Source organism: Pteropus alecto, unplaced genomic scaffold (assembly GCF_000325575.1).
Source record: "Pteropus alecto unplaced genomic scaffold, ASM32557v1 scaffold35, whole genome shotgun sequence".
NCBI lineage: Eukaryota > Metazoa > Chordata > Mammalia > Chiroptera > Pteropodidae > Pteropus > Pteropus alecto.
In genome coordinates, this window is record NW_006437828.1 from 13,137,549 (window position 1) to 13,148,793 (window position 11,245).

At 50.5% G+C, this 11,245-nt stretch overlaps 1 protein-coding gene across 1 annotated transcript in view; it reads left to right on the top strand.

Annotated features, from left to right (window-relative positions):
* Positions 1–11,245, top strand: part of CSMD1 (CUB and Sushi multiple domains 1) — a 1,232,804-nt gene that overhangs the window by 1,102,600 nt on the left and 118,959 nt on the right. The window lies entirely within an intron of this gene.

The window sequence follows — 11,245 nt, forward strand, 5'->3', positions numbered from 1 at the left end:
AGAGCGTAGCGGAGGAGCCGCTAACCTTTTAGAAATGGACGGGAGACTGAGTGAATAGTCTGATGAATGGAGGACAGAGATCGAATTTGCAAATCTTCTTTGGCACTTGATTACGCAGGTGAACCTCGTACACGTGAAATAAGCATTTCCAATGAGCACGAGGTTTATTTTAGGACGTGTTTTCAAGCACTAAAAGTGCTTAGTGTCGATATTCATCCCCTTTAATAAGCAGTTGCAAATAGGCAAATGTGTGGATAAGCTTTAATAAGTGATCCTTAGAATTGAGAGAAACAGTTTGCTGTGATGTAAATGCATGCGTGTTTTTGAAAAGCCAGATTTCCAGCTGATGATAAATATTCTGAACCAGACACAAACCCAGTTTGGGCTGTGTTCCATCCCAGTTAAACCCCCTGCTTATTTACAGGCATTCGTAGGCAAGTTTATTCGATCCGCTTGAATAGGATCGCTTTGGTGGCAGTGTAAACCCATCCTGTGGGCCTTATTCTTGGAGGATGTCTGGGAAGTGATCTACTACTTTGACACATTTTGTGAACATCCGTAGATAAAAATCTATAACCCTTGCTTGTGAGAGTGTTAATAAATTCACGAATATGTTCAGCAGTGGGGATACGGGTGAGTGCGCTTCGCTTTCCTTCTCGAAGTGATCTTGTCTCCTGGCTCCACACTCGCTTCTTTGGAAAGACGCGTTGGTAGAACAACGGGTCCACGGCGAGCGCTGGGTGCAGTCGCCCCGCACGCACGGCACTGATCTGTCACTCACTGCCGTCCGCCTGGCTCCCCGCTGGTGCCCTTCACGGAAAGGGACCGCTGTTCCTCACCAGTGTGCCGCCTCAGGAACCCAAGGCACCATTAGTCTTCATTGTATTTCCTTTTTTATTTGGCCAGACGTAAGGCAGCACCTTCAGTTATCAGAGCTTTGTCGAGCGGTCGTTGTTGGGTGCAGACACCGTTCTGATGGCTCCTGTTGTTCCTGTGGGGTTAGAGGCATTTCTCCGTGCCAGAGTTTAAATACGGAACACACAAAGTGTGTGGAGAATTAATCTTACGAAAGTCAGTATCCAGCAGCGTAAGGACAGCTGAAGTAAGTTGCCAAAAGACCATCTAGTGTTTTTAATCTGTTGGTGTATTTTTGTATCTACCTTAAAGTATGCATTTTCAATTGACGAGTCTCTAAATTCACACTTTTCACTAAATTTATATCCATGAAATAATAAAAAGAGCAAGCACACGTACTATGCCAGGTCCTGCTCTCAAGCCGTGACAGCCGCTGACTCGTTATCCTCAGAACAACGCTGTGTTTGGGGTGCGCTCAGTTTGAAAGGAGAAAGAACAGCCCCTGGCGTGTTTTCAGGCCGCCCAGGCGCGAGCCGCCCGCTGCGCCTGAGGGGCCACGTGGACGCCGATGTCCTCCGCGGGGAGCGACCTCCACACCTGGGCAGCTGCATGCACGCCCCCTGGTGGGTGTTTCACCAGCGATGACATCGGGCGGCCCAGAGTCGGTGTCGGGGACCCAGCCTGCCGACCCTAAAACTGGAGCCGTCCTGGTGGCCACACCTGCTCCCCCGACAGCTCTGGTGTCCTCACGTGCAGGTGAGGACGCGGCCCATTGGGGACCGACCACTCTCCAGGGGGGCTCTGACAGGACCCCTCGAGCCAGCAGCACAGCCCTTCACCCACCCGAAGGGATGGGGTGTAACGTTGCCGATGGCAAAGGCGATCCTGGGGTGGTCCGACCTGCTCTGTGTGCTGTAGGTTTCCCGTGAATTCACATAATCCAGGGAAGAGCCCGAAAGAACGCTTACTGAACCCTCCAGCCACTGAGGTTCTTCCGCAGCCTCGCCCTTGACGGAGACGCCAGACGCTGGGAGGGGCGCAGACACAGCCCTTACCCCGGGCGCCCTCCCCGGGAAAACAGCCAAAACAGGGGAATGAACGAATACCCGGGACCTTCAGATCACAGATGTGTAAACAAGGGCGACGTCGGTTCATCCTGGAAAGTACACAATCTGAACTGATGGTGCGTGGCAAAGAGCCCAATGCGGGGGGAAGGGGGGCAGCAACTCTTCTTGAATTCAGCGCGGAAAAGTGTCACGTGTATAAAGCTTACGGATGGAAGGACGTAGCCCGTTCGCTGATAGACACTGATCGTTATGTAACTAAACAACGCGCTCGTTTCCGGTGGTTACGGCCTCGCTCGCCGGGCTTCCCGCGTTCACCGGCGTTCACCGGTGCGCGTGTCCGTAGGCAGAGCTCCCCGATCCGGCGGGGTTTCGTGGGGAGACTAAGAAGACGGCCGTGCGGGCCGCCGCGTCGTCGTTCGTCCTGTTTTTATTTCGTCGTTTTTCTTTATTTCTTTTCATGCCAGCTTTGCTTTCATTGAGTCTTATTATTGCTTCGACCCATCTTCATTCTGGGCTTCTTGGATAAAACTATTTAGAACGTTAACGGTCTCCCTAGAGCTGAAACTGTCAGTCTTCGACACGGCAGGTCCCTGCGTGTGGCGTGTGCGGCTCGCGAGCGTGTGCTTCTAACTCTCCTTCTCATCGTTCACGCCATCGTCCATTTACATGTTGCTGTTACGGGCGAGGAAGCCCACGAAATAGTCTTTGTACTGTTTTTGCTTTACGCAGTCACTATTCTTTTAGAGCAAACCGAAATAAGAAAAACAGTTAATGTTTACCTTTACGTTACCGTCTTCAGAGCTTTTTATTTCTTGGGGCAGACCCACGCTCCTGTTCGAACTTCTTCCGCCTGGGGCGCCCCCTTTGACGTGTTCTGCAGGGCGGATCCGCTAACAGGACGTCGTCCCAGCTCGTTTTTTCCAGCCATGGTCGCAGTTTTGTTTCTGAGGCGTCTCTGCGGAGCAGCGAGGCGGGGGCTGCAGGTGTCTGTTCTCCACGTGCTGGAGACGCCGCCCCCGTCTTTTCGGTGCTTAGTTGGCGGCGAGAAGCCAGCCACACTCCTTCTGTCCCTGCGCGTGTGACCCGTCTCTCTGGCTTCCTTTAAGCTTTTGGTCTTGCACGTTCGTCGGGTAGACCGGAACGCGTCGAGGTGGCCGTCCGTTTGCGGGATGTGGGGGTGCGTGTGTGCACACGCGCACACACACTTAGTGCTTATCCTGCGTGGGGGGGTCTAACATTCTCCATCTGTGGTTCGATGTCTTTCGTTATTTACGAACGAGTCGTCGCCACTCTCACCCCCCAGATTTCTGCGCCCTCTCTGCCTGCGTCCCCTGGACCGCAGCACACGTCCGCCAGGCCGCCTGGCACGATCTTGTAGTCCGGGTTTGCCGAGTTCTTCTTTACTCGCTGCCTCTCGGGGTGCAGTTTGTGTGCCTGCCCTTGACCTTTCGCGGCGCCTTCCGCCGGCCTCGCCGGCCAGCGGGGGAGCCCACTAAGAGGGCCCCTCGTCTCTGGCGCTGAGGGGTTCCCGCTCGGATCGCCTTCTCGCTCGCTCTGTTGACCGTTGTCCCTGCACCGATGACTCCATGTCCTCACGTGTGCGTCTTTACTGCAGGCCCCTTAACACACTTCTCGTGGGCATTTTAACGTCTTTGTTTCTTAGACGAGTGTGCTCTGTCTGGTTCCGTTACCTGCTTCACCTCTGGACAAAACGTTGTTTTTCCGCTTTTCTGTGTGTCTGAAATTTGTTTAGTTAAAGCCGGACACCACGAGTGGCTCGGTAGAGACCGCTATGGGTACCTATGCTGGACCCTCCGCCCTCCTCCTGGCAGGCTGTCCAGCCCCCCGGCCGGGAGTGGACCGGCTTGGAGCTGCGTCGTTGCTATGGTTACGCTGGGCGCATCACAGGCTTCACGGTCCTCTGCGGGGCTGTCCCTCAGCGTTAGCACTCCGCCGTGGCTTCCGCTCACCCGAAACGTGGTCTCCCTGCCAGCGCGGGCCCTGCTTGGGTACCACTCACTCACACCCCAGGGGACGGACCACGGTAGGCACCTCAGTGTCCGTGGCAGTCACCGATTGCTAAGCCACTTGGGGCAAGTGAGCAGGCTCCGAGGTGCAGAGTGGCCGCGGGGCTCTGCCGCAGCGTGGACCATCCATCAACAAAAGGGCGAAAGCGAGCAGGACTCAGCCACAGGAGGACGGCGGGGAAGGCGCCTGCCAGCACCGAGAGCCCAGGTGGGAGAGTCCAGCGGGGGGCGGGGGGGTGGACAGTCGGAGGACAGGTAGGACACAGGACGCTCGCTACAAGAGCAGGGCGACCCCTCGGCAGCCGGAGGCCCGGGGTGCTGCCGTTCTGGGCAGTGGACGTCCCGCCGTGGCTTGTGTCAGAGAAACGCCGTCTGATCTTGCTCGAATGCGGCGAGTAAGCTAGTGAGGAGGGACCAGCCGGGCGTGGCCGAGGGGACGCCCAGGCCAGGCAAGAGCTGTCACAGCTGCCAACAGCGGTTATGTGGGCAGAGCGGGAGGGGATACGGGGAGACCGAGGACTTGGGATGCACTTGGCGGGTAGAGGTGACAGGACCTGCAGGTGGATGCAGAGAGGGGGGACAGGAGTGAAATAAGGGGGTCCTAGGGTTCGGCCAGGACGGGGTGACCTGAAATGCCGGCTTCCTCATCAAGTCCCAAACACGCTCAGATTCCTGAAAATATATCTATAGTTATTTTCAGGCGAATGAGGCTCAGAAATAGAAGGAATTGTGTTCTAATTTAATTTTTCTACATAATTGAAATATTTTGTTTGGTATTCACTGTGATTTTATGATTAAAACATTTAAAGTTGTGGAGAGAACGAAGCTTGCTATCGAAGGTCACGCAGGTGTTTTTAGCTCCTCCCCCAGCTGTGGGCGGGGCTTTGGCTCCTCCCCCAGCTGTGGGCGGGGCTTTAGCTCCTCCCCAGCTGTGGGCGGGGCTTTAGCTCCTCCCCCGGCTGTGGGCGGGGCTTTAGCTCCTCCCCCAGCGTGGGCGGGGGTTTTAGTTCCTCCCCCAGCTGTGGATGGTGGTGTTTGTTGTCATATCCGTCTTGCGACGGTTCCATCGCCCGTTTTGCAGCAGCGTTTCCCTCTTTGTCGTTGACATTGCAGTTTGGGGGTGCGGAAACCCCAGGGAAATACGTTCTCACTCCGGACCTCCGGGAACGGCAGGGACTAGGTTCACTGCGCCGCGCAGCTCTGCGGAAGATCTAGTTTGTGCGCACGCTCGCTGTCACTAAACTCCGCGTTGTTATTTGAATCTAGCCTGTGCGTGTTATGGCAAAGCAAAGTTGTTGAGTCACGGTGAGTTTCTGAGTTCAAATATAAAAAGTTACATGGAAAATATTTCTCTCTTTGTCTGGTATTATCTAGACACACATGGAGTCGCTACTCCCAATAGTGGGCAAGTCTAGAGTATTTGTCCTTATAGAAAACATGTTTCAATATAAGTCCCATGTACAAAAGCCTGTCACTCTATTGACAAGTTGCAGTCGCTTGAAAATTATGACGATTCTATTTTTTTAATCATTCCTTTCATTTCAGGATCATCTTCCTAGCTTAAAAGCCAGGGTGTGATTCTGTAAAATTCGCCCCTTGGATGTTACAACTTGAAAGCGTTCTGCATTCCGTAGCCAGTCTTGCAAATTTTTCACGGTAGGCAACTAGGAAGTAAAGATGCTGGACGTGGGGTAAGCGATGACAGGTGCCTCTCCTTAGCCAGCCTCCAGCTAGTCGGTTATAAGAACCTCAGCCCTTTCAAGTTTGGGGTCAAGGCTCTAAACACAGGGCGTGGACTCAGTCATGTAAGTGGGTTGATGCAGATGATGAAAATTTGGGGTGTCAGCGTAGCAGTTTCAGAAGGGGAAGTGAGAGGGGGCTGTCTCCCACTCCCCATGCGGCTGGGCCCCTCCCAGCCCCCTCATCAGAGGCGTCTGCTCTCTATGCCCTGTGTACCACTGAAAAGGGTGAAAACTCTCCCTGGAGAGCTGTCACCCCCATTGACCGTGACCGTGCGGCGCTTCAGAGCACAGGGTTCGCTAGCAAGAAAACCTTCCTAACATTCTTCACTGGGTCCTTGTCGGTGCTTCGTTTAAATGTCGAGTCCCTTAAATCTCGTCTTCCTCACGAACTCTGGCCCAGACCTCCTGCTGGTCTTTCTGCCTCTGCCTTTCTCACCACGATGCCACATTCGGATTTGTCCCCAGAGTTCCTGCTTGATCAGAACCTTAACCCCCTGCGCAAATTCCTGCACCAGCTCAGCACCCTGTGACGTCCTCATCGTGGCGCCTCTGAACCGAGCGCCACCTGGGTTCCTGCCCACTGCTTTTCCCACGGCGTTTTATTGGCTCAGACACAGCCCGCCAGGCACACCTGACAAACGGCCGTTCTCACGGAGGTGCTCCCCGGGCAGTGCTCCCCGCTCTCCTGGCCGCTGGCCGGCCCCAGCGCGTCCTTCCCTCGGCCTGCCAGCCCACGCTCCTGTCTGGGGCCTCATTTGTGTTCACATTTATTAGCCACGTGCTTCAGTTATAACCCATTTCCTCTTTTTATTATTAGTTGTTTTTTTATGTCCTTTAAACATGATTAGTTGGTTAATTCTTTGGGATCATAGAAAATATTAACCTTTTTTCCAACACCTCCTTTCTTTAATCTTTCCATAGAACTCAGTAAATTGTGTTGACTCCCTTGTTTGCTTTAAGATGATTTAATTATTAGGTGATAATGTCCAATTAGGGGGAAAATACTTTAAAGAGATAAGGATAGATCTGCGATCATATCTGGTTTTTGATACTCCATTTTAAATGAAAACTTATTCGCTATTTTAATGTGAACGGTGTTTGGTCTGTGTGTTTTCTATAGATGCACACGATGCATGGAGTTCTAAAAAATATACATTTAGTAAGACTGCTAGTTCTCTGAGTTATGAACACAAAAGCATGTTTGTTAACTATTCATATGTGTACAAATAGTTACACATTAAAGGTCTATATTTTATTCGATAATTATTCCCATTAATCTATCTGATACACAAATTAAAAAACCTGAAGGTCCTTTAAGAAATTACTGCCACCGTCACCATTTTAAACACATAATGGGCCTTTTACTCAGAAACTCTGGAAGCAACAATAAATGCATCTGCTGCTGGATTTATTTTTGGGCGATCGAGGCCAAGTTCATATATAACGTTTAACAATAGAAGGACCAGAAACAGCGTTTATTACGTGGACTGAACCTGCCAACAGTTTATAAATAAGAGAGAATTTTCAGCTCTGTGCATGAGCTGAACACCTTCGGCAGAGGAATGAAACACGGCTTCTTTTCTAGAACGCCGTTTTAGTAACCAGTGCGCTTCTCTCTGTAGATAGTCTTTGTTGCCGTGAAGACGTGTCGACTCGTTAAACGATGTCCCATAAAAGTCCGAGCGTGCGACACGTGCATGTTTATGTCTGTCGGTCATGGCGTTTGACATTTATTGTATCTATTGCCAACCTCCCACGACGTCTCCCTACGTGAAGCTGTGATTTCTTTCTTCGCAAATTTCTTTCTTCAACAAGTTGTGTGACCTTTAATACAATGTTTGATTTATGGGTTTACAGAGATTATCGACAATTCTTCTATCTTAGAGTGTATCACGGCTATGCGCATATAAAGAAAGATTTTTATCTACTAGGTTTCTTCAAAGGAACAGTTATTGTTTAATAACAGTGAACGATGTGTTCAACATTTTTTTTTTCTTTTCAAAAATAAGGACTGCCCTGTGTAATCTCTGTAACAGCGGTCCCCAGCCTTTGCGGCACCAGGGACCAGTGCTCCTGTGAGACTCTGATGCCCGATGATCTGAGGCGGAGCTGAGGCGGTGATGCTGGCGCTGGGGAGCGGCTGCAGACACAGATGCAGCTTCGCTGGCTCTCCCACTGCTCACCTTTCATTGTGTGGCCACAGACCAGTACCGGCTCGGGGGTTGGGGACCCTGCACTGTAGTGAGCATGATGAGCCACTATGCACTAAACGCTCATGCATCTAATACCTGCATGTTCTGTGACTCCCGTGCTCCTGGCGAGCGACCCAGCTCCGTGCCCCCGCCTCGGTCTGCTCCCTGCTCCCAGGTTACCATCTCCGTTATTGCTCCGAGCTCTCCAGTCAGAGTGACAGGTTGGCAGATTTTGTTTTTTTGTTTTTTGAGTCATAAAGTTTGAAGACCATACACTCTGCCAGTCAAAACAAAGACTAAGTTGAGAAAAAAGGCTCCAAGTTATTCCAACTATGTCTACAAAGGTCTCATTTATTCTGCTATAAACATTTGCTAAAAGTCGCATGTTTAGTATGTGTTTCAAAATCATTTTCCTTTTCAAGGTTTAAGCTGACCCTTCTCTGAATTTTGCCTAATGGATTTACAAAAATGGCTACAGTAAATTTCAGAGACCCAGTGAGGTGAATTGTTGTATTATGATTTATAACTTTCACATTTGACAGTCAGTGGTAGGCAAAACCATTAGACTGTGTATTTGGTCAGATTAGGATACTCGTCTTTTTAATGACTTTGTTTGATAGTCTTTGCTTTCACAGGCTGGATGCATGGAGAATACAAACTTGCTACCTTCTAAATCTCATCACAATTTTATAAGTTAGCACATTTCTGAATGTCTCAATCTTCACATTCGAAATGATCAGAATGTACATCTGCGGATGCTACAGTAGAAACACGATGATACATACAGTATTTTTCCTGTTTTGCTGCTTCTTTATGGCAGTAACTGTAAACCTTTAGAACGCACAGTAATCACCTTCACAGCTGAGCAGGATACCTTATCGTTCAGAACCAGGTAGTTCGCGAACCACCTTTAAAAGGGACATCACTTTATAGCAGTTTCCGTCTTATCGTTTAGACTGGAATTATGCTGTACTTTGAAATAACTAGAAATTCTTTCTATAAAAAACACGCTTGCAGTGCGACAATTTACTCTCCTACGAGTCTCCGCTTCTGAAAATCAATTTCGAAAGCCCCTATCAGATCGCTGTGTTGCATATTTGTATTCTAGGAAGCCTTGAGAACAGTTCTTACATTCACATATACCTTTTCACATCTCTTTTTTCGTGTCTAAACAAATGCCTTTCAATCGCCTGGTTTCAGTTTTGCCTGTCACCTGTGTGACAGTTAAGTCCGCCCAGGACTTAACAATATTAAATATCAGTTCGCTCGACCGCAGCGTTGTTTTTCTAAAACGGCCCAAAAGGAGGGTTCGTGAAGGAACGTGCTCTTGAGATTTGTAAGGGTGCGCGCGCTCCTGGACGTGACCGGACCTCTCTCCAGCTCGTGGCCGTTATCGGATGCCACCCTGGCCGTTTTCGTCACACCCTCTTCGTCTCTCATTTTGACGAGCTTGCGGATTGAGTGCAAATAGTCTCACCCTCTCTTGTCACCCAGGCTTCTTCAGCACACCCCCTCCTGCCCCCGAAAGGTCACACAGCTCGTCGTCTGTCTTCTACGTTCCTAAGACATCTGTCCTGCGTCCATGGTGGCTGGTGTCCTGGAGTGGCCGCCTTTCTGTTGCTCATGCTTTGGGTCAGTAACGAGCCTGGTTGACCTTCCTCTGAACGGACTTCTGCCCATTTCTTTAAGGCCCAGGAGCCGGCTCTGCGGTGCCCACCGCGTTTCAATTCTTCTGTCTGGGGCCGCGCTTCGAGCCCAGCTGTGTCTAGGGCCGTCCCCTACGCCAGCATGATGCTTTTCTAGACCCCGAAGTAAAACTGGAAACATCCCTGCAGATGGCAAGGGCATCCTCTTTCTCTGCTGCCTGGATCACGCTTAGTGGATGGTGGCGTCTTTAAGGGACACGTGCAGTTTGGGAAAGTGCTTGGGCCCTGGCCCGGGGCAGGGCCGCTGTGCAGCGGGTGCTCGTGGGCGAGGCTGTGACTCGTTCCTGGGTGATGCTGTGACTCGTTCCTGGGCGAGGCTGTGACTCGTTCCTCCACGCTGCTCCTTAATCTCTGGATTGTTTGTTTAAATGACACGACAGCTGTCACTACGGGAGCCCCGTGTCTTCGTGTTGCTACCTTCTAACGTGTACCGTGTCCACAGTGACGCTGGAGAAGGGGGCGGGGGACTGTGTCCACCCACGTCTCAGAGAGCAGCATCTGCCCATAACCGCTTCCTGCATCTCAGCGTATCAAACGCTCGATTTCAGTGGTTTTTCTGTTTTTCACTTATTCAGAAATTTTGTTGTAATTCCTGCAAGTTCAGGTCTAAACGTAAATTACTTTCTTCCACAGCATGAATGGGATTTTTACATAGAATTCAAGGAAGGAGAAAATGAAAATAAATTGATATACAATAAATATATTTACATCAACCCGTACTAAACAAATACAGTAAGAAACTAAAAACCCATTATGTGTAAAGGAAGGGGGATTTAGTAACTGAATTTAATGTGGAATCACTTGTCACATTTATTTTAATTTCAACTATTTTTCATTTGAACACGTGGGTGTTATTGACACTGTCTGGTCTGTCACACCTGCTGTGTACTCGAAGTATCCCCCAGATGATAATGTGGCCTCATCACAAACCAGCTTTTCAGTATTCCAAACTGTGGTTAGAAATTTTATGCCAAGAGTAGTTTAGGTACATGTTTTCAGAGCCAAATTTTTTTTAAAAAGTGAAATACGGTCGGTGATCTTGCCGATCTGAGACAGGAAGAAAAGGGTGAAGCAGATGTATCTGCAATCTATATTCTAAGGTTTAAAAGATGGAGATAAATTGGATTCACACCAGTAAATCTAGGTGATTGTCTTTTTTCATATTTAGGAATTTTATGGCCTATGAAAAGGCCATAAATGGCTTGAAATTCCATGCTAGGAATAAAAATATTGCCACTTAGTACATATGATGTTTTATACTTTCGAACGTGCAGCCATTCAGGGAGAAGTCAATTTCGACTTGGAAAAGCTCCCTGGTGCAGCGCGTGCGGCTCGTCCATGCGGGGTCTGCGCCCCGGGGCCTGAACGCACCGCGTGGGGCCCCGTCCCTGGTGCCCTTCCCGGAGCCCGTCCCAGTGCCCGTCTCACTGCCCGTCCCTGTGCCCGTCCCTGTGCCCGTGCCAGTGCCCATCTCACTGCCCGTCCCTGTGCCCGTCCCGGTGCCCATCCCGGTGCCCGTCCCGGTGCCGTGCGTCCTGGAACAACAGTCCTGGTCCCCGTGTGACGCGGAGACACCGCTCTCTGTTCCGTCTTTGCGGGTTTGGGGGACCGCGAGGCTCAGTGGCGGACCCCAAGCCTCAGCATGTAGGAAGCACC